The sequence below is a fragment of the Panicum virgatum genome, chromosome 3K (genome assembly GCF_016808335.1).
Source record: "Panicum virgatum strain AP13 chromosome 3K, P.virgatum_v5, whole genome shotgun sequence".
Lineage (NCBI taxonomy): Eukaryota > Viridiplantae > Streptophyta > Magnoliopsida > Poales > Poaceae > Panicum > Panicum virgatum.
The window spans coordinates 31699520-31727436 of record NC_053138.1 but is presented as its reverse complement, the minus strand read 5'-3'; the positions used below and the strand labels follow the sequence as shown (position 1 = coordinate 31727436).

At 56.6% G+C, this 27917-nt stretch overlaps 1 long non-coding RNA gene across 1 annotated transcript; it reads right to left on the bottom strand.

Moving 5' to 3' along the window:
- Positions 1–4492: 4492 nt before the first annotated feature.
- Positions 4493–23160, bottom strand: LOC120698979. Its single transcript, XR_005685153.1, has 3 exons — positions 23132–23160; positions 5622–5924; positions 4493–4895 (listed from the first exon to the last, which is right to left on the bottom strand). It is a non-coding gene; the product is annotated as an uncharacterized LOC120698979 (long non-coding RNA).
- Between the last annotated feature and the right edge of the window lie 4757 nt (positions 23161–27917).

Below are 27917 nucleotides of genomic sequence, written 5' to 3'. Positions count from 1 at the left end.
AAACAAGAGATTAGAAGGAAATCCCTTCCCTCTTGCCGGCCGTGGGCGAAGCCCCGCGGCCGGCGTTCCCAGCGCCCCCAACCCTAGCAGCCGCAGCTCTCGCCCTCGCGGCCCTCCATCGCGTGAACAGTACCCGCGGTACTGTAGCACCGCGGGTCCTGTGGCGCGACAGCAGCCGCTGCCGCTCGCTCACGATCTCAATACCAACAACAGCCATAACACATGTCATCATCGTCTCCATCCAATTGATCCTCAGCAGCATGTATATCATCTGCACAAGTAATGAATAAAAATAAATACATTTATATATGAATATAAAACACATAATACATGAATATAAAACGCACCATGGTCTGCATCAGTGGTATCATCCATGGTCTGCATCAGTGGTGTCATCCATGGGTTGCACATCAGCTGGAGTAGGGTTTTGAGGCATCTGTATTATTGACACCGCATCACTGCATGGCATGAATTTGTTCCATCCGGTTTCCCCTCTAGGGTGGAATACAGGATAAGACAATGGGTCATAGCAACCATGATATGCTTTGATATACCGTGGCCGGTCTCCTCTGGCATATACAAGCACACTCATATCAAAACTTCTCTGTGGATCATTCCCTTCCATCCAGATAGCAGCGACTTGTGATGTCGTTGGTGCATTATACCTTCTCTGGTCAGGTGTGACATTTGTGTTTAGTTCAATACAGTAGTCATCCAAGTTTGGAATAGCACCAACTGTATTGAAAGTCTAAACATATGGATTATCCTGCAATATTCGTAGTATATTCCGGATGATGTTGATATCTAGGTCAGGAGACCGTCGAACTCTATGTGACAATGTTTGATCGTTTGTATCATAAAAGTATAGCTGCAAATGACGCGAACCATGGCAACCTGGCACTAAAGGGTCAAGTCGATGGTACAATCCTCCTTGGACTCCGAAATTATAAATACCCATCCCTGCTGCAGTGCTAACTCGGTGATCGAGCGTAACTCCAAGACTTGTGAAGGAGAAATGAGAATTGAAGTACCGTATATGTTTTCGGAAATACTTTGCATCAGCGTCCACTTGACTTGTGAACAATCTTTTTAGTTCATCAGGCATCTCCGGTATATGAATGCTTATCTTGCCTTTTCTGCAACAAAATCCGGGTTTCTCATATTGAAATCGCTTTGCACCACAGTACCGGCAGTCAGGGACATATCTCAATTTATGTCTAGCTGGCAGGCTTTGGTAAATTAAATCATATGGATCTTCAGCAACATTTGCCGAATCAGGAGTCTCACCCAGCACCCTAAACGATTCGTAGTCATCACCTGGGTGCAAAGTGTCAATTCTACATTATGATTGTTGTTTGATGATTGAAATAGGAGTTGTCTACAAATTAATGATCAGATGTATACCTTGATTAAGTTGGAATATCCCATCATCATGAAAAAAAATCCTGGTTGTGTAATTGATGACCTTCGCTGATGTCAATTTCCTCACCTCCTTCATCCATAGGGTGGGTAGGCTCAAATAAGTGGGGGGCGAAATCTTCTTCATCAGGGTGCTGCATTATCTGGTTCATGGTCCGTGTAGGCATTGTATTGTCTGCAAAATAACGGAAAAAAAGATGTACAATTAATAAGGCAATTTAGACGGTGTGGCAACACAATAATTTATGTTTTTGTTAACCCGGGCTTATAGTTGGCACTGGTGTCTGTTCTGAAGTGGTCATGATTAATTTCGCCTTCCTCTTGTATTCTCGATTCCGCTGCAATAATTCCTTTTTCTTCTGTTCACTCATATTGATGCATCTTTCCCTATTTTTTAGGAGGCTGTCCCTACTTGATCTCCCAGCTACAACAGGACATGCGAATATAGATACTTAAAAACAGGCTACAAACTCATAGAATGAATTAGGGATGAAAACGTGGAAGTAGTTCACCTTCAGAAGGCAGGGTTCTAATAGTTGAGGGGTTGTTGGTGTTCCTACAATGGTCAGAGATAGTTGCAAGATTTCCTTTTAAACGGTTTGGAAAGTAATTATCATTCCTGTGTAGCCATTCCCTGGGGTCATCTTCTAGAATAAGATTTTCATTGACTTGTGAGATTGATACTTGGACAACGGTAGAGACACCAGTTAGGAACGGTGATCGATAACCCAGTTGAGTAGTCCCACCTACAGTAAAAGGCATCATTTAATTTTTTTAATGCTTGGAATGAGTTGTATTACTGGCATGCAAGCGACCGTATCTCCACAAACCTGCCACTGAACTTGGGATAAGATTTTCATTGACTTGTGAGCTTGGTACTTGGACAACGGTAGAGACACCAGTTATTAGGAACGGTGTTTGAGAACTCAACTGAGTAGTCCCTCGTACAGTAAGCAGCATCATTTAATGTTTTATGCTTCAAATGAATTGTGTTACTGGCCTGCAATCGACCTTATCTTTACAAACCTGCCACTGAACTTGGTGTTTGGACAGCGTTGGGAGTATAGCTTGATTCCGCCTTTTTTCGTGCTCGATATTCACGTTGCTTCCTATTTATTTCTTGTCTTTGTTCATCAGTCATTTCAGCTCGACGTTTCACCCGCCTGGCGTTCCTTTGTAGCCTCTTACGTTTAGCCTCATCCAAAGCATCTGTTTGCACACAGTAGGCAATGAGGAAGGCATATATGTCGAAGTAAGTTTTTGCATTGTGTAATCAATCAATGTACCCGTGTTTGTGATGTCACTCAGTGCAGGTCATTTTTGCGTCGGTCCCGCCATGACTTCAGAGCAAAACAGAACTGTCAGGAAAGCAATTGCAAAGGCCGTGTATGTGTGACCTTGGTAGGCACTTGCACGATGCCCTGGTCGTGAGTTTTGTAGGTGTCGTCACTTCCGGCGAAGCTTCCGCGAACACCGTGGCAGCTCCGCCATAAAACACATAATAGATTTTAGAAATAAATAATATATATTATAAGGAAAAAACAGAATTACTCCATGGACTTAAGGGGTAACGTGCAAAAAGCTCGGGAAACAGCCGTGGTGGCCAGAGGCACCGTACAGCCCAAATTCCTTGCAATTTAGGGTACGCAGGAGTGCGTTGAGCGGAGGAATAGAGAGCGGGCATCGAGGGGGTTCCGCTTTGCTACTAACCTGCAGCAGAGATGATCGAACGCAGCCGGACCTGAGGAGGAGGCATGATCCGCTCGCCGAAGGGATGGCGTGATGGCCCAACAGTAGCTGCAGGAAGGCGAGGGCGGGCTAGGAGAGGCGTGATCCCGTTCTGTTGTGGGATCCCGTCGCGAGGTCGTCGGGAGAATGGCGAAGTAGGCGAGGGCAGGCGGCGTAGGTGATCGTCACCAGGATTTCGGGAGGATGGCGCGCAGGAGGGCGGGCTGGGAGAGGCTGAGCGGCCTGATCCCGGTCTGCTCCGGATCCCGTCGCGAGCGCGAGGGTGGACTGGGAGAGGCGGCGCATCGTAGCGAGGACGTCGCGAGGATCGTGGCGAGGACGTCGCGATGATGGCGCAGGAGGCGAGGGCGGACGACAAGGAATTGATCGCTGGTTTTGCATCTGGTGCAGGACGTGCGATCAAAGTGGTAGAGAAGAAACAAAAGGGAAAACGGACCATCGTGCTGCACCCAGGCTTCGAGCCGCGGCCGGATGTGCGTGAGGCGCGCGGGAGCCTCGCGTGGTTGGGAGGGAAGCGCATGATCTAGAGGATCGTGGCCGTCGATCTGAGTTGAACCATCACCGGATGAATCTGAGCTGTAGATTTTGATGGAGGCATAATACTGGGTACAATTTTCTGGGCACAGTAGGTTTGGGTTCCTCAGCGGGGGACGTTTTCATGGGTGGACACAATATAGTTTTTTTGTGCTTTAGGGGAGGGATATATACTAGTAAGCATACCTGTGCTAACGCTACAAATAAATTTGAGAGATACAAAAAAAAATTGGTTGCATTGTAAAAAATAAGTGCATTACTTCACTCACCTTACACGGCGTAACAGAGCTGCATATCATGAACAAGCCTAAAAACAGCAACATGGCAGACTTTGATTATTCTCCAACAAAAGCAAGAACAGTATTTGAAATGCACAATTGCATTCCATTCTTTGACAGGAAAATATTAGGTGCAAACCAGGTCATGAAAACCCAAATTTCAGCCGTCAGAAACCCAGCTTGCTGTAAAATGGCACATATGTCCATCTGGGACAGAAAGAACACAGACTACTAACCAAACTACTTGTTTACACAAAATTACTTGATATATAGTGATATCAAGATAGACATCAAAGACAATTCGGCAACAACTATCAAGATGGACTCCAAAAAACAGCAATGCTGTTGCCCGGCCAGCAAGACAAGTCCATCAAAGCTCCTATAAGCTCTGTGTCAGTTGAAGCATGCACATGAAAACAACCAAAAGATAATATATGTCAGAGGGGAGCATTTCTTGATCAAGACCCTGACTGCAAACTTGTCCAGTAATGCAAAAAGAAACGTGCATAAAAAAATACTTCAATGGTCAATTGTACAAAAAAACATCCTGGCCAAAAACATGATACAATATATCAAGAGAAATGTGGTTCACAATATATTCTTCACTACCTCCATTATTTAATATTGCAGATCCATTCAACAAATCAGAGTAAGAACCCATAAGCATAGGTTTGGAAACTCTATGCACCTGCCCTACCCTAAAATCCACTTCAGGTCATTATTTCAATCACAAGCAGAGACACAACTAAAATCTAGCTCATAGATGGTCACTCCCATAAGAGAATGCACCTGCCCTACCCTCAATATGGTGCAGGCAAGCTAAATAGTTTCAGAGCAACTAATGGCTAAGACACAATTTATTTTCTAGCAACAAACCCTCAATTTGAGTGTCACAACCTTGGCAGTTTAGGAAACCTATCAAGACATACAAGGTTACAAGGAGCAAAAACAATACAAAATTTTATATTCCAAAGCTATTTTTATTTAGAATAAAAAAATAGCCAAAATTCAGTGTCGTGGCAATACATAGGCATTGCTGGCAACCTAGGAACTCTCCATGTTGTAGCTGTAAAAAATCCAAAAAAAAAGGAAATAGTCTAAATTACTCCCCTCAACTATAGCCAAAGTCTGGATAACCCCCCAAATTATTGTTTAGTTCATTTTACCCCAAAACTATCCCATTTGGTTCAAATTATCCCCTACTGTAATTTGTCTTTTTCATTTCTCCATGCATAGGTGGAGTTTTAAGTTGAAATTTTACAACATAATAGTACACACCATAGCACATGTTAGAAAAATAAATCATATTTTTTATCATTATTTTGATAGGTTAGGATATTTAATAATAAATTAATCATTGGAGTTCAAAATTATATGAAAACTAATGTGGGAAAATTATAAAACTTCATCTAAATATGCATTGTGATGTCCACTACTACCTGCAACATTTGAAATTAGAATTCAACTTGTCTATGGAGAAACAAGAAAGATAAATTGTGTTATGGGGTAAAATAAACTAAATGACATAGTTTAGGGGGTAAATTGAACTGAGTTATAGTTTAGGGCGTTATCCAGACTTTGGCTATAGTTGAGGGGAGTAAATTGAACTTTTTCCAAAAAAATAAAACAGGAGCTACCTACCTTGTATAGCAGGAAGCAAATTTCCTTCTCAGCTCTTCATGTTCTGATGGAGAAGCTCATTTCTGCTATCTTCTCTCTCAAGCAACGCACACAACAAGAAGCAACCCGGTTCTTTGCTTGGCTCTGTTTTTATCCAGTAGCACACTGCTTACTGCTAGCATCTTCTATCTCGATCAAGCAGAAACCAGGAAAAAACATCACCTGAAGCTTTTTCTTCTCCAAAACCTGATGCACTCAAAAGTGTACCCTCAACCTTAGGCTTCTTTCAAATCAGCAGCACATCAGATAGCTCTTGTTCATAGCCTGAAAAAATAAACTGGTAAGGAGTAGCAGAGGGGCAAGAAGAATTAGTTCAGAGCATGCATCTATTAGGTTAGAGCACGCATGCCATATAATTTAAAACTGCAGGCCAGCAAACATTGACAAATATTTCATATTTTGAACACCAGCTGATCCATGTTTCTGAATTATCACCTGACCCATAAAGCAAACAAATATATGGCTGGGTATTCACAGCAATGGAAGCCCCGATTAGTAGTCTGCTGGTGTAGACCGCCATCAATGATTATAGAGGAAGCAATAAAATCCTTACTCAAAATTAACAGAAGAGTCATGAAATATCTAAAGTTGGCACCTAGAAATTTAAAACACAATAACACATATAGGCAGTGGCGGAGGCTGGAATCACCGGCAGGGGGGCTGCTTCCTCCTCTTCCCCCCCTTTCTTCTTCTTCTCTCCCTTCTTTCCTCTACTGCTCCCTCCTCCTCTCCTCTAATTTCCATGGAGTTCATGGGTAGGGGGGCTTGAGCCCCCCTTGCCCCCACGCTGGATCCGCCCCTGCATATAGTGTCGGGTACCATGATTAGGGGCACCCTAATCGGGGTACTAAGATCGCTTTAAAAACACAAACACCTGTTAAGGCAACTGAGCCCACGAAGGCCCACAGCCTGCTTCCCATTCGGAAGAAAGAAAAGGACTCAAAGGAGCCCAGCATGCGGCCCATTTGCATCCCCCTCGAACCCGCGAAAACGATCTCCACCGCGCTCGAGGGTCCCTCTCGGCCCGCCGGACAATCTACCCTCGAGCGGGTGACTCATTTTCCGCCTCGCTCTAGGGCTCCCCTCGGGACCCTCGACCGCGCAACACACCTCCGCCTCGCTCGAGGGTAGCGGATCTACCCTCGGGCGGGTGACTCATCTCCGCCTCGCTCGAGGCCGTCTCTCGGCACAAGGGACAAACGGCCCCGCCGCCCAACCGACCGCCGTACGAAGGCATTAAAGGCCAGCCACTCCGCCACGGCTCAAAGGACGGGCGGCGTCAGACTGCCACTCCCACAGTGGATGTGACCGGGGTCCCATCCGCTGACTTCGGTCACCGCTCCGCCGCCCCAGTCGCTATAGCAACACCGTGGGACCAGTGATACGGGACAAGACAGGCCCGGCACTGCTCCCGTACCATTCTGCCGACACCGACCATCCGGACTCACCTCCCCGCTGGGGAAGGGGTCCGGCGATGTCACGTGTCCTTCCGAGAGGGGCACTCAGCACGCACGGGCGGGGCCCCGGACTTCCCTCCTTGTGGAGTTCGGGACCTCCGCGCGTCCCCTGGACCTCCTAGTGTGCACGCCCGCACTCCGACCAGGGGGTCCAGGGCCGCCGCGCGCCCCGCTACCACTGCCGCTGGTGCATGCAGGACCCTAATCCGTAGGGCCCACCGAATGCCACCGTGCCGTATATAGGAGACCATACATCAGCGACGACCACGCCGCCTACAGGGACACTGCAGGACGACCGGCGCGATCCTCGCAGAACCAAGGACGAAATCCAGGACGACAGCGCCGCGCGCCGCCTTCCCACAGTGTACTTCCTACAGTATCCAACCACTGTACCCGCGATTCAGGGGAAAAAGACGACTTCTATGCCCCCACTCATGTACCCCGCCCCTCCTTGTGACTATAAAAGGAGGGGGCGGGCTTCCTTTAGCCGGGGCTGCTGGCTGGTTAGTCTCTCTCTCTGGCTTCTCTTTTCCAAGAGGACATTCAGGTACTACTGAGCACTCATCTGAGCCGACTCCACTTCTAGCAGAGACTTGGGGGCTTCCCTCCCTCTCTCACCTTGCTTGTATCCCCTGCTACAAGCACTCCGGGTGCAAGATAATATAGTGCCCTCGCACATCCCCTTTGCTGGACGTACGGCCCCGCGGCCGGAACCAGGATAAACCACGCGTTACTGTGTTGCCTCTTGCATCATCATCTGGGACGAGGAAGCACGCCGCATTTACTAGTTGGGATCCGGGCCCCCTGGGTCGGGACACCGACAGTTGGCGCGCCAGGTAGGGGAGCGGCGTGACACTTTTATCTCTTTTTCCCATTTGATCTCCAGGGATGGCGGGCAGATCCAACCCATACCCCATGGGCGTTTCGGATCCGTTTCCAGCAGGACGCGTGATCTCGTTTGGGAGTCTCGAGTTCAGGGCAACCGGCAACGGTTACCTCATGCAGCTCCTCTCGCCCGGACGCAACCCCGTCACCCGACTTCACCAGCCCGGCGCAACAGGCGCTCGGACCAAGGTTCGCGACAGGCGCGGGCGGTGCGGCGTCGCGCGGCACGCCACAACTCCCCCACGTGGGTCGAGGCTGGCATGTCGCTGCTCAGCATCACGACTAGCGGGGCCACCGCCTCGTCATCACGTGCCTCGGCGTCATCTGCGCCGACATCGTCACCTGCTGCAGCATTAGTGCCTCCCAGGGGGACTCGACTTCGGCGTCGCCCTTCCTCTTTGGGATGCGCAACGCTGCCGTCCACGCCTCATCAACCAGCGCTAACTTCATCGAGCATGAGGATCTGCCGGGTCATCATCTTCTGTCGATCCGCAGCCTCATCGTGTCGTCTTCTGACGAATCCTACCCCAAGACGGCGATCTCGATCGCCAACGACGTCAACTTCTTCATGAACAACTTTACGGCCGAGAAGGCCGAGGACTACTACGGGGTCCGCGACCCCGACGCTCTCCGCACGTTCCAGCTGGCGACGACTTACTGCCTCACCTGCTCCAAAGACTCCAGCGAGGGGGATTTCGATCCTTCCCGAGAGTGCTTCATGGCGGACCTCGCGGACGAGCAAAACGACAACGCCCCGAGCAACCACGAGGACGGCGGGGCGGACGCGCAGGCAAACCCACCGGTGGTGCCGCTTGCAGCCCCTTCTTCGTCAAGCTCGGCGGCACGACAAGCTCAGCTGGCACAGCTCAATGAGCTTCAAGCCAAGCTCGACGAGCAGCGTCAACAAACCCAGGAGTTGCGCGCCGCACTCGAGCAGCAGCGTACCGCGCGTGGTGCACACGCCCAGGCGGCGGGACGTGTTGCACGGGAGCGCATCCTGGCCGACCACAACGTCGACAAATCTCCGGAGCTGAAGACGGCGGGCGAGAAGCTCGTCGCTGCGGCTTACCTACTCCAAGCTATGCCCGAGCCATCGACACCTTCGGGCCGCAACCTGCGCCGCGAGGCACAGGAGCTCAACGAGCAAGCTGCCGTGCAGCAGGCCGAGAGTTCTGCGTCTCGTATGCGCTCGAAAGCCCCGGAGCAGCGTGATGGGACCGCGCATCAGGACCACGAGATTTCTGTGCACACACCCCAAGCGGGGAAGGGCAAGGCAGCCGTAGCGCCCGGTGCGAAGGCGCCCTCGGTGCACGAGCGCATCGGGAGAGTTCCCGTAAGGGAGCGAATCCGTGACACTCGCGGGCACGCTGGCGACGGCGACGCCCGCAACGTCATCGACGGCAGGAGGTACACCCCTCGACGGGGTGGACGCTTTGACCCCGAGCACGATAGGGGTGAGTCCCCGGAGCCTCCGGGCACATGGGTATTCAGTCGGGAGATTCGAACTGCATCTTTTCCCCCGCGCTTTCGACAACCCAACACCCTCGTCAAATACTCGGGCGAGACTGATCCTGCAGTCTGGCTCAATGACTACCGCCTAGCGTGCCAGCTAGGCGGTGCGACGGAGGACGCGGTCATCATCCGCAACCTTCCTCTTCATCTTGCTGACGCCACACAAACGTGGCTTGAGCACCTGCCTACGGATCAGATCCACAACTGGGCCGACTTGGTCCACATCTTCGTGGGCAACTTCCAAGGCACGTACGTGCGCCCTGGGAACTCCTGGGATCTCAAAGGGTGTCGCCAGAAGCCCCGCGAGTCCCTGCGTGACTACGTGCGACGCTTCTCCAAGCAGTGCACCGAGCTCCCCAACGTCACCCACGTCGAGGTCATCAACGCTTTCCTCGAGGGTACGACTTGCAGGAACCTGGTGCATGAGCTCGCGAGAAGCCGACCCGTCAACACCAATGAGCTGTTCGACGCTGCCACCAACTATGCCGCCGGCAAGGAGGCCGTTGGTGCCATCTTCGACGACAAATCGAGCAAGCGCAAGGACGATGCGCCCGCGGAGGGCAGCAACGCCAAGCCCAACGCCCCCACCAAGAAACAGAAGCAGGGGAGGAAGGGAAAGTAGCCGGTCCCACCGAACCAGCGTGGGTCGGGGCAGGCAGAGGACTCCGAGGAGGCCTTCGCCGCCGCCCCAGACCGCAAAGGACCTCGAGGCCCCCCTCGAGGCGGTGGTGGCCAATTCGACGACATGCTCAAGAAGCCGTGCCCTTACCACAAGGGTCCGGTCAATCATACCCTCGAGCAGTGCGAAATGCTCAAGAAATACTACAACCGCGTCGTGCATCGTGACGAGGACAAGAAGAAGGATGCTGGCGACAAAGGTGGAGATGACGAGTTTCCCCCAGTGGAGAACGCCTTCTTCATCTTTGGAGGAGCAACGACGATTATGACTTCTCGGCAGCGCAAGCGTGAGCGCCACAAAGTCTTTTCCATCACCAAAGCCACGCCATCCTACCTCGACTGGTCGAAGGATACCATCACCTTTGGCCGCGAGGACCACCCCGACTACGTCCCGCATCCGGGACGGTATCCGCTCGTTGTCGACCCCATCATTGGCAACACTCGCTTCTCCAAGGTGCTCATAGATGGAGGCAGCAGCCTCAACATCATGTACGCCCCTACCTTGGAGCTCATGGGGATCGGACTGGACAAGCTTCGCCCCAGCAAGTCGCCATTCCACGGCGTCGCGCCGGGGAAGCGAGTCCAACCCCTCGGCCAGATCGATCTGCCTGTGTGCTTCGGCACAGCAGCCAACTTCCGCAAGGAGGTACTCACTTTCGAGGTGGTGGGGTTTCGAGGATCCTACCATGCCATCCTGGGTCGTCCTTGTTACGCCAAGTTCATGGCCGTCCCCAACTACCCCTACCTCAAGCTCAAGATGCCGGGTCCAAAGGGCGTGATCACCATCGGCTCTTCGTTCGAGCACGCCTACGAGTGCGACGTTGAGTGCGTTGAGCGCGCGGAGGCTCAAGCGGAGGACGAGGCCCTCGCAGCCACCCTTGACAAAATGGCAAGCGAGGCCTTGGACTCCACGCACCGACACACCGGGAGCTTCGAACCCGCCGAGGGTATCAAGAAGGTGCACCTCGATCCGAACCACTCCGACGACAAGGCGTTGCTGATCAGCGCCAACCTCGACGGCAAATAGGAAGTGGTGCTCGTCAATTTCCTCCGCGCCAATGTAGACATCTTTGCGCGGAGCCCCTCGGACATGCCTGGCATACCGAGGGAGGTCGCCGAGCACTCCCTTGATGTCCGACCCAACTCCAAGCCGGTGAAGTAGCGCCTGCGACGCTTCGACGAGCTCAAGCGCCGGGCGATCGGCGAGGAGTTGCAGAAACTTCTGGCGGCCGGATTCATCAAAGAGGTATTCCATCCCGAGTGGCTAGCTAATCTAGTATTAGTGAAGAAAAAGAGTGGAAACTGGAGGATGTGTGTAGATTACACTAGTCTAAATAAGACATGTCCGAAGGTTCCCTTTCCTTTGCCACGAATTGATCAGATTGTAGATACTACTGCGGGATGTGAACTCCGATCCTTTCTTGATGCCTATTCCGGTTACCACCAAATCTAGATGAAAGAGTCCGACCAGCTCGCGACTTCTTTTATCACAACCTTCGGCATGTACTGCTACGTTACGATGCCCTTTGGCCTCAGAAATGCCGGAGCCACATACCAGCGGTGTATGCTCCACGTTTTCGGAGACCATCTCGGGCGGAGCGTAGAGGCATATGTCGATGATATCGTTGTAAAATCCAGGAAGGCGGACGACCTGGTTGCTGATCTCAAAATCGCGTTCGATTGCCTACGGGCCAAAGGGGTGAAACTCAACCCCGAAAAGTGCGTGTTCGGGGTGCCTCGAGGCATGCTCTTGGGCTTCATTGTCTCCCAGCGGGGCATCGAACCCAACCCTGACAAAGTCTCGGCCATCACTCGGATGGGACCGATCCGAGACCTAAAGGGGGTACAGAGGGTCATGGGATGCCTAGCATCCCTTAGCCGTTTCATCTCGCGTCTCGGCGAGAAAGGCTTACCCCTGTATCGACTCTTGAGGAAAACCTAGCGCTTCACGTGGACCCCCGAAGCCCAAGAAGCCCTCGAAAGGCGGAAGGCGTCGCTCACTCGCGCCCCCATTCTCACACCACCTATGGACGGCGAGCCCCTCTATCTGTACGTAGCTGCGATGACCCAAGTGTTCAGCGCGGTGATCGTGGTCGAAAGACAAGAGGAGGGTCATACTCTGCCCGTCCAACGACCGGTATATTACATCAGCGAGGTGTTGTCTGAAACTAAGACACGCTATCCGCAGATTCAAAAGCTGCTCTACACAGTGGTTTTGGCTCGGCGCAAGCTGCGCCACTACTTCGAGGCTCACCCCGTCACCGTGGTCTCGTTTTTCCCCTTGGGAGAGATAGCCCGCAACCGGGAAGCTGAGGGTAGAATTGCCAAATGGTCTGTGGAGCTGATGGGAGAAACACTCACCTACACCCCCCGCAAGGCGATCAAGTCCCAAATCTTGGCTGACTTCGTGGCTGAGTGGACGGACACTCAGCTACCCCCACCACAAATCCAGGGTGAATGCTGGACTATGTACTTCGACGGATCGGTGATGAAAACCGGCGCCGGTGCCGGCCTCCTTTTCATCTCACCCCTCAGAGAACATATGCGATACGTGATATGCCTACACTTCCCTGCGTCAAACAACATGGCGGAGTATGAGGCCCTCCTTAGTGGCCTCCGCATCGCCATCGAGCTCGGCGTCAAACGCCTCGACGCGCGCGGCGACTCTCAACTCGTCGTCGATCAAGTCATGAAGGAGTCCAGTTGTCATGACCCGAAGATGGAGGCGTACTGCAGCGCAGTGTGCCACCTCGATGACAAGTTCGACGGCCTAGAGCTCAATCATGTCCCGCGCAAGTAAAACGAGGACGCCGACGAATTAGCCAAGATCGTGTCGGGGCGAACCACCGTCCCCCCGAACATCTTCGCTCGCGACATCACCAAACCCTCCGTCGAGTTCAAAGATCTGACAGAGCCAGGCCCCTCGTCCGCTGGACCCTCCGGCGGGAACTCCTCGGCGGACGAGGTCGAGCCCATGGACATTGACTTCGAGACCACCTCCGCGGGCGAGGCCGAAGCAATGGAAGTCGACGAGGCCCCCACCTCGTGAGATTGGCGTGTCCAGTACCTTGACTGGATGATTCGAGGGGCCCTACCCTCGAACCGTGCTCAGGCACGGCGCCTCGCCCGGTGGGCCAAGTCCTTCGTTCTAATCGACGACGAGCTATACAAGCGCAATCCGTCGGGCGTCATGCAGCGATGCATCCCCATCCCCGAGGGCAAGGAGCTGATCCGCGACATCCATGCCGGCATCTGCGGCCATCACGCCGCACCGCGCACCCTCGTGGGTAACGCGTTTCAGCAAGGCTTTTACTGGCCCACCGCGGTCGCCGACGCCACCGACGTTGTGCGGACCTGCGAGGGTTGCTAGTTCTATGCTCGAAAAACACACCTCCCGGCCCATGCTCTGCAGACCATCCCCATCACGTGGCTATTCGCCGTGTGGGGACTAGACCTCATCGGTCCGCTGAAGAAGGCGCCCGGGGGCTTCACCCACTTGCTGGTGGCGGTCGACAAGTTTTCCAAGTGGATCGAGGCTCGACCCATCGGCAAGATCAAATCCGAGCAAGCAGTTCTGTTCTTCACCGACATCGTCTTCAGGTTCGGGGTCCCGAACTCGATTATCACCGACAACGGCACCCAGTTCACAGGCAAGAAGTTCTTGGCGTTCTGCGACAGTATCCACATACGTGTGGACTGGTCGGCTGTGGCACACCCACAGACGAACGGGCAAGTAGAGTGTGCCAACGGCATGATCCTCCAGGGACTGAAGCCGAGAATCTTCAACAAGCTGAACAAGTTCGGCCGGAGGTGGTTCACGGAGCTACCCTCGGTCATTTGGAGCCTGAGGACGACCCCAAGCAGAGCCACGGGTTTTTCCCCGTTCTTCCTCGTCCACGGCGCCGAGGCCATTCTCCCCACTGACTTGGAATACGGATCGCAAAGGCTCAAGGCATACCAAGAGCAACAAAACCAGCGAGCTCGCGAAGACTCGCTGGACCAAGTGGACGAGGCTCGAGACGTGGCGCTCCTCCACTCTACGCGCTACCAGCAGTCCTTGCGAAGGTATCAAGCGCAGAGGGTCCGGCGCCGAGACCACAACGAAGGGGACTTGGTGCTGAGGCTCCGACAGGACAACAGGGGCCGCCACAAGCTCTCACCTCCATGGGAAGGGCCGTACATAATCGCCGAGGTGCTCAAACCCGGCACGTACAAGCTGGCGAACGAAAACGGCGAAGTCCTTACCAACGCTTGGAACATACAACAGCTACGTCGCTTCTATCCTTAGCATTTCAAGCTATTTGTATATTGTTCCTACTCGCATTTTCAATTTCCAGAAATAATAAGGAAGTACACTTTACTTATTGCTTTTTGGGAACCTTCCGGACCCTTGAGGGCTCGGGTGCACACGAACATTGAGGTACGCTCGACTTTACCCTCGGCAAAGCCGAGCCTCCCTCGGGGGCTACTACGGGGGGAACCCCCGAACGTCCCCAAAAAGTCGCCAATGTTTTTTCGAAATATTTTCGTCTTGACCCTAAGCTTCTCGTATCCTTGGAAAAAACGGACGCGAGGCGTAAGCAACTACGGTACGGGGCTGGCCGAGTCGTGGGGCCGCCTACGCCTCCGGGATACGGCTCCCCCTCACCACCCTACGCCTACGTTGCTTATGAACGTGAACTTCCTCGCAGATGTTTATCTAAGTCGCATACGAAGAACACGGAAATAAAGTAAAGAAATATAGGCTCGAACTCACAAGGCCTCGACGGGCCACACATTCAAATTACGAAAATAAAATCTCTTATATTCATAGGATGCGATTACAAAGCGCGACTGTGATAAACACTAATCTATTTACATGGGCTTCGAGGCCCAGTTTTCCTACAGGCTACCATCCCCCCTTGCGGGCCCTCAGGGGCGTCGAATTCAGCGATAGGAGGGATGTCTGCTTCGAAGGCGAGGATGGTGGCAAACTCCTCCGCGGCTGCGTCAGCTTCATCCATGATGACCGACGCGGTGTCCGCATCTGCATCATTGGGAACGACGTACCCCGACGACACCCTCTGGAGATCCATGAGGTAGTGTGTCGAGGCCACGGCGAGAGCCCGCAGGACACTAAGACGGAAGGTGCTCTTGGCGTGTTCGGCAATCCGGCCGCCTAGCGCGCGCAGGCGGCTGATCACCGAACTGCCCGAGACGGCACCCTCCCCCTCGAGCTCTTGACACACGCTCACGGCGGTCTGCTCCACCTCAGCAAACTCCATCTACGCCGCCGTGAGCGCGGTGTGGACCACTTCCTTCGCCGCGGTCTCGTCCGCCACCTTCTGCCTCAGCTCTGAGCAAAGGAAACCAACGTCAGTTACGAAAAGTAATAAATCAACGAAAAATCGAAGGTTCTCACCTGTGATGTTCCTCTGCGCCTCCTACCTCTGGGCTCGAGCGGACTCTTCGAGCGAGGACAATGAGGCTTCCTTCTCCTTAAGGGTAGCCACCATGTTCTGGAGAGCCCCCCCTTCTCCTCGAGGGCCTCGCCCTGTTCCCAGAGGGTCCCGGTGAGCGCACCCACGGCTACCTCCCTGTGGAGGAGCTCGGCCTTCTGCTGCTCGAGCGTGGTGCTGAGACGCTGCAGCTCGGCGCTTTGCGCCTCAGCCTCCCGAGCTCTATCCTCGAGCGCCGTCCGAAGGCGCCGCAGCTCGGCAGCTTGTGCCTCGGCCTCCCGGGCCTTCTCCCCCGCTGCCGCACTCTGGACGTCCCGCTCACCAGCAACCAGCGCCAGCTCCTCCTCCAGCGCCTGCTGACGCGCTCCTAGATCCGCCATCTTCGCGTTGGCGTCAATGTTCTTGAGTACCAGCTCGGCGTTGTGGTGCTCGAGCTGGCTCAGCTGGGAGTACAGCCGGTTCATCTCGGCGCTCTTTTCGTGCGAGATTTCCCTCAGCTGCTGCAAAGGGGAGGACGTGGGTGAAGACGCGTAAAAGTTAAACCAAATCCGAGCAATTTTCCGGGGGGGAGCATTTACCTGGCTGACCTGGTAATCCGCATTCTGGTGGAGCGTGAAGGCGCGGTCGAGGGCTTGCAAGATCTCGCGACCCACGCCCATCTGCTTGTTCCAGGCCTCCTCCTCCTCTTGCTTCTTGCGAAGGAACTCCGAGGGGACCCCGGACGGAACGATCGCCCCGAGATGGCCCCCCTCGGACGTCCCCGCCTCGAGCATGCCCGCGCTGGCTGACGCGAACTCGGCGATATGCGCGGTGGCGCTTACCGCAGCAGCGGGGTCGATGTCCATCGAGTCCCCGTACTCCTCGCTACTGTCCGGCAGCTCCACCACCGCCGTCACACCCCCTTGCGCCGTTGGCACGGGCACTACCGCGACAGTACCCTCGTCCCGGGCCTCCGCGGGCCCCGGGACGGGAGCTCCTTCCACCATCGGCGCCTCTTGCGCCGTCTCCTCCTCTGCGACACCCTCGCCCTCGGCCCCCGGGGGCTCAAAGACGAGGGTCTCCTCCTCCACACGGTCGGCAGGACGCTCCTGCGCGCCCCCGCCGGTCTCTCCTCCTGTGTCCGGTCGGGCGGCGCTGGCCGCATTGCCCTGACCGTCCTCAACTTCAGTAACTGCCAGGGTGGCGCCGTCCACACCGCCCCGGCCGGTCTCCCCGGCGTCGGCAGCCGGAGCGGCTGCTTCGGCACCGCTCTGGCCGGCGTCACCCTCCTCCTCCTGTGCCCGAGCTTGCTGCACCGCCTGGGCACCCCGAGCCATGACCTCCCATAGCCTCGCGGACGCAGCCTCGAGGTCCACAGCAGGCAGGGGCTGCGGCGCTGTGTGCGGTGTGCTTCGTGCCCCGGTCTTGAGAGCCTTGGCCGGGGCAAGCTGCACCGCATCTTTGGGGACGGCCCCGGGGCTGGAAATCGAAGAACATGAGTTGAGGACAACAGGATCGAGAAACCCACCAAACACGCATCAAAAACGAAAGCGAGGTCTGCTTACCCAGATCGAGCACTCATGCTCCGCTTCCTCGTGGCGCTTCTTCGGGCCCGAGTCGCCGTGCCGCCCCTCGAAGACTGCCCCGAGGGCGCCCCCCTCGTGTCGGCCTGGTGACTCGAGGCTGCCAGCACGGACGACTCCTCGCCCGTCGCAGCCTCGTCGCCACGGACCAGCACCTGGGGTGCAGGCGTCTCCTCACCGGCCGCCAGAGGCGACGACCCCTGCTCAGCCCCCTCGAGGGATGGGTACGCCGAGGACTCTGCTATGGCCCTCGTCACCTCCGGCGCCACCGGCTCCCCCTCGTCGTCATCCCACAGGTAGAACGGCGGGGGGCTCGCGCCCGCGGCTTCCCCGTCGCTCCTCAGAGTGTGGTCCTCGGCATCCGAGGCCTCCTCCTCCTCCTCCGAGGACTCGGGCGTGGCGGGCCGTGCTTTCCCCTCCGCACGAGCAAGCTTGCACTCCTTGTCATGCTTCGCCTTTCTCTTCCTCTTCCTCTCGGCCTTTTCCTCCATCGCGTCCTTCCGCCTTTTCATCTTCTCCGTGTGGAGACGATTGATCAGGCGTTGTTCCGGGACCGGGGGCTTCGAGGTGCCGCACCTCAACCCCTACAAAGCACGCCCGAGATAGGGTCAGGAAAAGGGGACCACACAACATATAGCGGATTCGAAATCAAAACTTACCAAAGAAATGTACCCCGGCTCGAGGCGCATCTTGATCCTCCAGAGGTCCTCGGGATTTTAAGGGAACTCCGCCACCGCGTACTTCGCCCTACGGGCGGCGGCGGTGTGGGAAAGCAGCTATTTCGATGTCCTCGAGCCCTCCACCTTGCTCCCGGGGGTGAGCTCGAAAATCGGCAGGGCCCTTTCCACGAGAGGGATAACCCTCTGCCGGTGGATGTTCGCGATGACGGCCGCAGCCGTCAGCCCCTTCCTCACCAGACGCGCCAACGCGTCGGTGAGGCCCTTGAGCTTGGCTTGTTGCGATGGGGGCGACACCCCCCAATCCCACTTTGGCGGACGTTCCTGGAGAACTTTGTTAGTGAACGCTGGGAGCACGCCCATGTAGTTCCGGAGGTAGAACCACCCTCGGCTCCACCCGGAGTTGTTTGTCGTCATCTTGCTCGTGATGTAAAGATTCCTCCGAGTCGGGCGGACGTGGAGTCATGCCCCCGGTGCGCGCGAACCGCCTCGGTTGGCCCCGCGCGTTCTCGACGAAAAGTTCGCCTCGGAACAGATGGACCCAGAGGTCCCAGTGGGTTTCGATGCCGAGGTACCCCTCGCAGACGGCGACGAAGACCGCCGCCTGCGAGATGGAGTTGGGGCTGAAATTGTGCAGCTCCACTCCATAGTACTCGCACAAGGCCCTCATAAACCTGCTGACGGGGACGCCGAAGCCTCGCTCGTGAAGGCGCACGAAGCTCACGACGTAGCCTTGCGGGGGCTTCGGCTCGGTCTCATCCGGATGTGGGGAAATCCACACCGGCGCCCCCGAGTCGGTGATCCGCGGCAGTAGCCGGTCGGCGACCAGCTGCTCCAGAACCGCCACGGTGGCGGAGGACTTCCCCCACGGCAAAGGCTCCTGAATGTCCGACATGTCTTCGATTCGAGGGGGGATGCGGGAATGAAGGCTCCGAAACGGCTAAGGTTCTTTCTCTCTCTCTCTCTCTTTCTCCTTCTTCCTCCTCCTTCTCGCTCTTGGCTACGGGTTCAGGATGCAAAGGAGGCGGAGAAGGCGGAGAGGGATGAAGGCAAATGGCTAGGTGAGCCCAAACAACCCATTCCTCTTCATTTTATTTCACCACGACGGGCGCAGCCGCAGCCACGGCCCAAATCTACCGCATTGAGTGCGGTAGATTTTGCTCTCGCTGACGGTTGGGCCCCACGACCGCGTAGTCTCCCACGCACGCACGCAGTAATAACTGCGGCACAGTAACCGGCGGGCACGGCGCGACTGTTGAGCTATCCCATCCGTCAGCCGCCGCCCACGCCGCTTCATCTACCCGAGGCTGTCGCCTGAAAAGGCGCGCCCATGCCGCACCACACAGATCGGGCCACGTCGCCCACCACCAGCGGAAGACCCACGCGCATAACTCGCGACTCTGCATCGTTTCCGAATCATGACGGAATATTCCCTCGAGGGGTCTCTTTACCCTCGAAGGAATCGCATTTCGAGGCCTTACTGATCAGGGGGTCGAAGCCTGGCCCTCCAGGGGGTTCGACGGGCGCCATAGATCACCAGAGTCAGGGACTGCAGGGATGTGCCATACAAGCTACCCTCGAACGCGGAGTTCGAGACATCCTACGCAGTGTTCAAGGCCAGTCGAGGGTGCCTAGAAGGGGGATCCCATCGAGGGAGAGCATCGAGCCCTCGGACCCTATCGAATGGGTCCGAGCCCCGCCTAGCGAACCTTCGCAAGTGATCTATGTGACGTGTCTATGGACCACGAGCCGACCCTTATCGAACGGGGCACGGACGTCCGCTTGAACAACCCGCTAATAGCTCACTGAAGCAGCCATAGCTCGCGGCCCGGGCATGGGTAGCATGGTGCGCTTCACCCCTCCTCCCTGCGGAAGGGCGACGAGGGTCGTAATCAAAGTCGAGGGTTCCCCTGAACGCCTTCATACGGCCCTGGGCTCGGGGGCTCCTCGCACGCCACGGTTCAAAACCGCACCCTCGAATAAATCGACAACCGTTAAATATGAAGCTCCACGTGTATAACCGAACCCCCTCCCCCCGCTATTAGCGTACGTTCCCCTAACGGCTAAGCTGAACGCCAGGTCGCTGTACCAGCACTGAGAGTGCCGAGGCCGGCTGAAAAAGTGCTGATGCCGGCTGAAAAAGACGCTGGACGGCCATCCCAGTAAAGCTACCCAGTGGGACAATGTTTGTAGCCCTTGGACGAGCGCAAACGCTCCTCCAAGGCCTCGGGGCTACACCCGCGGGTGCGCTGACGCGCCCCCGCGGAGGAGACTTCACACATATTCGTGGGTCATAACTCTTTGTACACCCCTATACCCTTGATAATCCTCCCCGTAGAGGGGAAAGGGGACCTTATTGCTCAAATGCAAATAAAAGATTACAAAGGGTTACCGGCGCGAAGCCGTCGAAAGATACAAACACGTTGCCACCTACGTGGCAATTTTCCCTGTCTTGGGGAGGAGCGAGCAACGAAGAAAGGCACCAAGCCCCTGGCTGACGCAACAGCGAGGCTGCTAGGGATGCGAGAAGCAGCCCCCAGACCTCACGGGTCCAGCGGGACGCTCTCCTCGCAAGCCTTCTTCTAGCGTCTCCTCCACCGAAGACCACGCGGGGGGTCGAGCTGGCGGACAGCGCCCTCCGCACCATCTCCCCGAGAGCAACCTTGTCGCCGGGGGGACGATGCGAAAAACAGCCTCTAGACCTGGCGCCAGCGCCATGGTCAGGCGTCTCCATCCCCCTTCAGGCTAGGGGACATCGCAGGAGCAGGACCCCATGGGCCCAATGCTCTTCTGCTGATCCCGCTGAAGCTGAGGGATGGTGCGCACGCCCACTCCGGTCTTCCCCCACCGCTCGCAAGCTTTCTTCTAGCGCCAAAAGCCTAAAAAAGCCAGGCCGCCCCATTCGGGGGCCGGTCACAAAAGGGCAGAGTAAACATTACAAAATTAGGGCAATACTGGAAGAAAGAGCTGAGAGGTTGGAGAAGAAAGGGAACCCCATGACCCCTATTTATAGCTGCGCCGGGCACAGAGCTTCAAGCTTATCAAATAGCGGAGGCTTGTATCGCCCGTGACGAAGCGGCGCTCCACGAGCAAAGGATGTCCTCGATCCCCGCGCCGAGACACGACCAAACGAAATAAAGCGGAGCTGAGCCCCTGGACGCTAAGCGGGGCAGTGTCAGCTCTGGCCAGCTGCCCTCGAACGGCGCGCCGCAAAGCAAGCAGGAATGTCGGGGCCAAGGCTCTATGTGCGAGACAGCGCGATGGGAGCACCAGCTGCCGAGCAGCGGGCGCCACCGTCGCCCTGGCCCCCTCAGCGCGCGAACACGTCTTGTCCTTCAAACAAATAAAGAGGCGCGCGCCTCGAAGTACTCCCCCCACGGGCATACTACCCCGACCGGCGTGTTGTCACATCCGCCGGGCTGGCGCTCAGGCGCGTCTGGCGGGTGCGCAGCATTGACTGATCACGTCTAAGGGGAAATCGCCGAATCACCCTTTGGTCGAATCCATTGACTCGACCAAAGCCTCGGGGGCTACTGTCGGGTACCACGATTAGGGGCACCCTAATCGGGGTACTAAGATCGCTTTAAAAACACAAACACCTGTTAAGGCAACTAGGCCCACGAAGGTCCACGGCCTGCTTCCCATCCGGAAGAAAGGAAAGGACTCAAAGGAGCCCAGCATGCGGCCCATTCGCATCCCCCTCGAACCCGCGAAAATGATCTCCGCCGCGCTCGAGGGACCCTCTCGGCCCGCCGGACAATCTACCCTCGAGCGGGTGACTCATTTTCCGCCTCGCTCGAGGGCTCCCCTCGGGACCCTCGACCGCGCAACACACCTCCGCCTCGCTCGAGGGTAGCGGATCTACCCTCGGGCGGGTGACTCATCTCCGCCTCGCTCAAGGCTGTCTCTCGGCACAAGGGACAAACGGCCCCGCCGCCCAACCGACCGTCGTACGAAGGCATTAAAGGCCAGCCACTCCGCCACGCCTCAAAGGACGGGCGGCGTCAGACTGCCACTCCCATGGTGGATGTGACCGGTGTCCCATCCGCTGACTTCGGTCACCGCTCCGCCGCCCCAGTCGCTATAGCAACACCGTGGGACCAGTGATACGGGACAAGACAGGCCCGGCACTGCTCCCGTACCATTCTGCCGACACCGACCATCCGAACTCACCTCCCCGCTGGGGAAGGGGTCCGGCGATGTCACGTGTCCTTCCGAGAGGGGCACTCAGCACGCACGTGTGGGGCCCCGGACCTCCCTCCTTGTGGAGTCCGGGACCTCCGCGCGTCCCCCGGACCTCCTAGTGTGCACGCCCGCACTCCGACCAGGGGGTCCAGGGCCGCCGCGCGCCCCGCTACCACTGCCGCTGGTGCATGCAGGACCCTAATCTGTAGGGCCCACCGAATGCCACCGCGCCGTATATAGGAGACCATACATCAGCGACGACCATGCCGCCTATAGGGACACTGCAGGACGACTGGCGCGATCCTCGCAGAACCAAGGACGAAATCCAGGACGACAGCGACGCGCGCCGCCTTCCCACAGTGTACTTCCTACAGTATCCAACCACTGCACCCGCGATTCAGGGGAAAACAACGACTTCTATGCCCCCACTCATGTACCCCGCCCCTCCTTGTGACTATAAAAGGAGGGGGCGGGCTTCCTTTAGCCGGGGCTGCTGGCTGGTTAGTCTCTCTCTGGCTTCTCTTTTTCAAAAGGACATTCAGGGACTACTGAGCACTCATCTGAGCCGACTCCACTTCTAGCAGGGACTTGGGGGCTTCCCTCCCTCTCTCACCTTGTTTGTATCCCCTGCTACAAGCACTCCGGGTGCAAGATAATATAGTGCTCTCGCACATCCCCTTTGCTGGACGTACGGCCCCACGGCCGGAGCCAGGATAAACCACGCATTACTGTGTTGCCTCTTGCATCATCATCTGGGACAAGGAAGCACGCCGCATTTACTAGTTGGGATCCGGGGCCCCTGGGTCGGGACACCGACATATAGGTAGCCAGACAATTCAAGCAAAGCAACACTTACTTGATTCTTCATGATGAGAAAATCCAGAGGCACAACCAAACAATTTCAGGCAAGGACAAACTTATTGTTTCCATTAGCACAAGTAATTAAAGGAAGGAAGCGTAAGAGGGCCTAGATCCTAGTGAGGATTGACATGGATAAATCAATTGCAGACGGTGGCAGCCTCCAATTTGCCTGTTCATCCCTGCAGACCATGCCATGAAGGGATGACGAAGATCGACCTGTGGTAACGGCGGTGAAGTGCGAGGGGCGTCGGCAACACGATGACACGGTACATTGACGGCGGAGTAGTGGCTCGATCTCGCGGAGACCCCCGCGCGCCGGGGAGGCCAGAGTGGAACGGGCCGCTGTGCGGGGCGCGAGCGACATCCACCTGCTGAGGACCTGCAGGAGGGGTGCTGCTCTAGACACGGAGGGCCGGGGATGACTCCATCGCCCCGAGGCGGCGCAGCTGCGACCTCCTGACGCGGCACGGCGGTCGGGCTCCGACACCGGGAGGGAGCGGCGGCGGCGGCCAGGGCGAGGCGCTAGGGTTGGGGAGCGAGGAAAAGAAAAACCACGCTCACGCCTGCCGTGGAGGGCGCGCACCCCGGCGGCCGCCCACGCCTGCCGCGGAGGGCGCGAGGCAGGGGATTCCCTTCCCCCGCCCCTTTCGGCGGCGTGGCCGGGCCACGGCAGGAGATCCGGTGGCATCTCGCTGGCCCCGGGGCGGCCGCCCCTAGATCTGCCGGTGGGCCGCTCGTTCAGAGGCCGGCGGCCTCCTCCCCCTCCCCCTCCCCCTCTCGGTCAAGCAGAGGCGCACAACGTCTGGGCCGCACGCCGAGCGCGGAGGCCGGTGCCTCGCACTTGAGGGATGCGCGGTAGAGTCGAGTTGGGCGAGCCCCAGCGGGCCGGCCCTGAGGCAGATCCGCGCCGGCAGCCGCATCCTAGAAACACTGCCGTCCACTGGAACCGGCCACCGCCAGCCGTGCTCTCGCCTCGCCAGCCGCCGGATTTGGGTTTAGGGAAGACGAAGGGGCGGGCCGTCGCGCGGGAGGAGGAGGCATGCGTGCATTTCGGGAAAAGCAGAAGAGAGGGGAAACGGGAAAAAGGAAGGAGGCGGCCGGCGGATTCGAACCCTGATCGTTTCTGGTGGGTTGCGGCAAAGGAGGCGGGGGGCGCGGGCGCTCGCGTTGAAGCCGGCAGATCCGGAACCGCTGGACCGTTGATCAGTTGATGTGCGTTGAGGGTCATGAGATTTGATCGTAGACGTTGAATTTTAATGTGTTGTCTTTCCTGGGTACGAATGCCTTGGTACTCAATGTTCCACCATTTTCAGCGGCGGAGATTTTGTTGGTGGACATTGCGAAATTCGATCGGTGCTTTAGGGGAGGGGAGGGAAGGGAAGAAGTTCAATCAGTGCTTAGTGGGTAGAAGATAGATAGATAGATGATGTCTTTGCCGCGCTTGCTGCCAGGTCGCCCTCCGGTGCCGCGCTCGCCGCCGGCCAAGGCCCTCCACGGCCGGCGTGCCATGCTCGCCTCCCCGCCTCCGACCGGATCGTCCATCACACCTCAACCCTAAGCCCTCCCGTGCCGCTCGCCGCCGGCCATGGCCCTCCGGTGCCGCGCTCCCCACCGGCCTGAGGCACTCCGCAGGAGGCGGCGGCGCGAGGGAGAGGGGAAGGGGTGGCCGCGCAGCGCCGCAAGGGAGGGGAATCTGGGTGTGGAGTCGGGGATGCGCGAGGACCGGGGGAAGGCGGCACAGCGGTAGGAGGACCGGGGACGGTGTCGCGAGGGAGGAGGACCTGGGGCGGCGAGGCATGGCGACGCGGCGGGAGGAGGATCGGGTGCGGCATCGCGAGCCTAGGGCGGCGGAACGACCAGGGGACAGTGGCACGGCGAGACGGAGAACTCGGAGGGGGCTCGAGAAGGCGAGAAGGTTGCCTGACGGCAGCCGCGCGAACCCTACCTCCCCTGCCTGCCTCATGGGGCCAACCGTCGTGGCGCGCCGGAAGCGTGTGGCGGACGCCCTCAGCGTCGGTGACCCTTCGACCTGCCATGCCTGATGAAGCGCGGCCGCCGCTGAGGTCAGCTTCCTGCTGCAGTCCGGCCCTGTCGAATCGCTCCAGCTCATCTTCCGCGGCTCCGATCCGCGGTACGCCATCGTATGTGCACTTGCACTGATCGATTTCGATTGATTTTGGCTCACGCTCTGCTTCCTCGTGATTGTGCAAGCAGAAGCAGGCACCAGCACCAGCGTGGAGGAAGGGCGCCTCGTCGCCGTCACCGCATGGCGTCCTCCCCGCGAAGCAGCCAGCTTGCCGACCGGCGCGAGCAACCGGCAGCGCCCTTTCCGTGGCGGGTGGCGGCATGGCCTCCCATGGCACGCCCCTCCTCGTGTGCGGCCGGTCGACGCGAGCAACCGGCGGAGCCCTTTCCGCGGCGGGTTGGCAGCCCGGTCTACCGGCGGCCAGGCGCGCAGGCAGCTTCTCGCGGCGGGCCCGGGCCGTCCCGGCGACCTTCCAGCTAGATCGCGGCGGCCGGACGCGGGCAACAAGAGTGCGCGGGATTGGGGGCGGAGACGCGAGCGCAGACGGCTCCGTCTCCCGTCTGTTAGCGCTGATGGAGAATATTTGCCAGCGCGTGGGCCCAACGAAGGCAGTCCTTGGATTGGTTTCAGAGGGCTGAGATGCAGGCTATGGCCGTGTTTGGTTTTTTCATGGAATTACTGTAGCACGCTTTGACCGCTAATTTAGCGTATCAAATGAAGTCTAATTACAAAACCACCTCCACAACCCCCCGTGTAAATCGCGAGACGAATCTAATGAGGCCTTTGACCGCGTGATTCGAGGATGGTACTGTAGCATCACTGTAGCAAATCATCGATTAATTACCGTCATTAGATTCGTCTCGTAAAGTTACACTCATCCCTGAAAGGGTTTTGCAAATAGACTTTATTTAGTACTCCATGCGGACGTTCGTCTTTTTGTGTAAACTTGATTTGATGGTTTACCAAACAGGGGCGGGCCCACTTTGATTCAAGGGTATTCAGTTGAATACCCATTATTTGGAGCAAATTTTTTTTGTATATATAGTGTATAGCATGCATATGTATTGGAAAAAAGAAAAAAGAATGAACACAGCAACAATATTGAAATTTTGGCCCATAACTGATGGCTCTCCCAACCTCCCACGCCTCCACCTGCCCATCCGGCCCAAATTCGCGCCGTGGCCTGCCTCCCACTCCCTTCGTGAGAACGTGACGAGGCTGTACCGTGCGGCTCGGTGCTCGGCGCAGCACATATCCCTGATTCCCCCAAATCTCCAATCCTTTCTAACCCTAGCGCATGACGAGTAGGCAAGCAGCTGGCTTTAGTGAGCCAACGCTAGGCGGGCATCGTGCCGTCGCTGTCGCGGCGTGCACGGTGTGTCATGCCGATGCGGCCACGGGGATTCGGTCAATTGGGGAGAGCCGCGATGGGGCACGGAGCCAGGCCGCAGGCTGCGGCGGTGGCGGCGCGCTGGTCCGACGGGCGACGGCCGGTCCACCGCTGTGCGGCTGTGGGCAACTGGGCAAGAGACTGGAGGCCACGGTGAGCACCGAGCTTAGTGAGCAGAGGGCACAGGCACATGCAAGGTTGTCAATCGGAAACTAAATTTCTAGTGTCGGAATTTTGAGACTAGTGAAATAGACAAGTAGTGATTCTTTCGGTAAGTGTGACTGATTGTGAGGAATGATGAACCACTATATCAATGATGTGAGGAATGTTGAAAACTTCACCAATTTGAGAAGTCTAGCATATTTGTCTATGATGTTAGTTAAAATCGATAATTGTTCTCGGTATCCAATTGTTTACAAACTGCTGAAATTGGTGCTAGTCCTCCCTATTACAACAGCTGGGGTTGAGAGGATCTTTTCTGCTATGAATTTTATGAGAAACAATTTGAGAACCAAGATGGGATAGAAATATTTGAATGATTGCTTGGCTACATTCATTGAAAGGGAATTATTCTTGCAAGTTAAAGATAAGGACATCATCGCTTCTTTCCAAAGTAGCAAGGATCAAAAAGTTAATATATGAATTGTAAGTTTTCTTATCATTTGTTGTTCTATTCCCACATGATATGTTGATCATTTAGTGCATATCTATGTTGAACAATTTTAAGTTATGGTCACTTGTGTGCCTTAAATCCTTGGATGTGAAAAATATTTTTGTCCTTCCTAATTTTGAATACCCATTGTTGAAATCCTGAGCCCGCCCCTGTTACCAAACACGCCCTATGTCACATTGTGACATGCCCCCATGTCACCCAATCCGAGTCCTCTTTCATCTTCCCAGGCGAGCTCAACGCAGCGGTGAGCTGGACGGCCACGAGCCCCGCCGCCCCTCCTGGAGGCAGCACACGGCGGGGGCAGTCAGCGCGGCACGCGTCCCAGCGGGCGGCAGCTGGGCCCGCGAGCGCACGGCGGCGTCGGCCTGCGAGCAGCGCTGGCTAGTAGCAGGGGCGCCGCCGCCCCCTCCTCCCTCTACCACCCGCCACCTTCTCGCAGCGCCTGTGCGCGGCCTTAGTCCTCCGGCTGCTGTGGGACGGCTCACGGCGGGAGTGGCCGACGAGATTGGGGAGAAGTGGAGGCCCACGCGGGACGGCTCTCGGCGGCCATAGCGGCTCTCCCCGCTGGCCACATTGCACATCGTTTGCTCCTTCCCCACTTCCCAATCAAATCAACATAAAAAATCACATTATTTTTGTCTCTCAAACTCTAATCTTTTTCAAACCTTAATTACTTTCTTCCCTTCACCCCAGAATATGCGGCGATTAGGCAGCGGCATCTGTGGATGAGGGAGCGCCGTAAGAGGGAGCGGCGTGACAGGGAGCAGAGTGGGCCCCGGCGATCTGGAACCCCCACTGCGGAATCCTCCTCGCGTGGAATTGGGTGCGTGACCTCCGTCCTCCTTCCAGCATCCTCTCTCGCTGGACACCTGTTCAGTTCTATTCCTATGTAGCAGCCAGTGACCGGGATTGG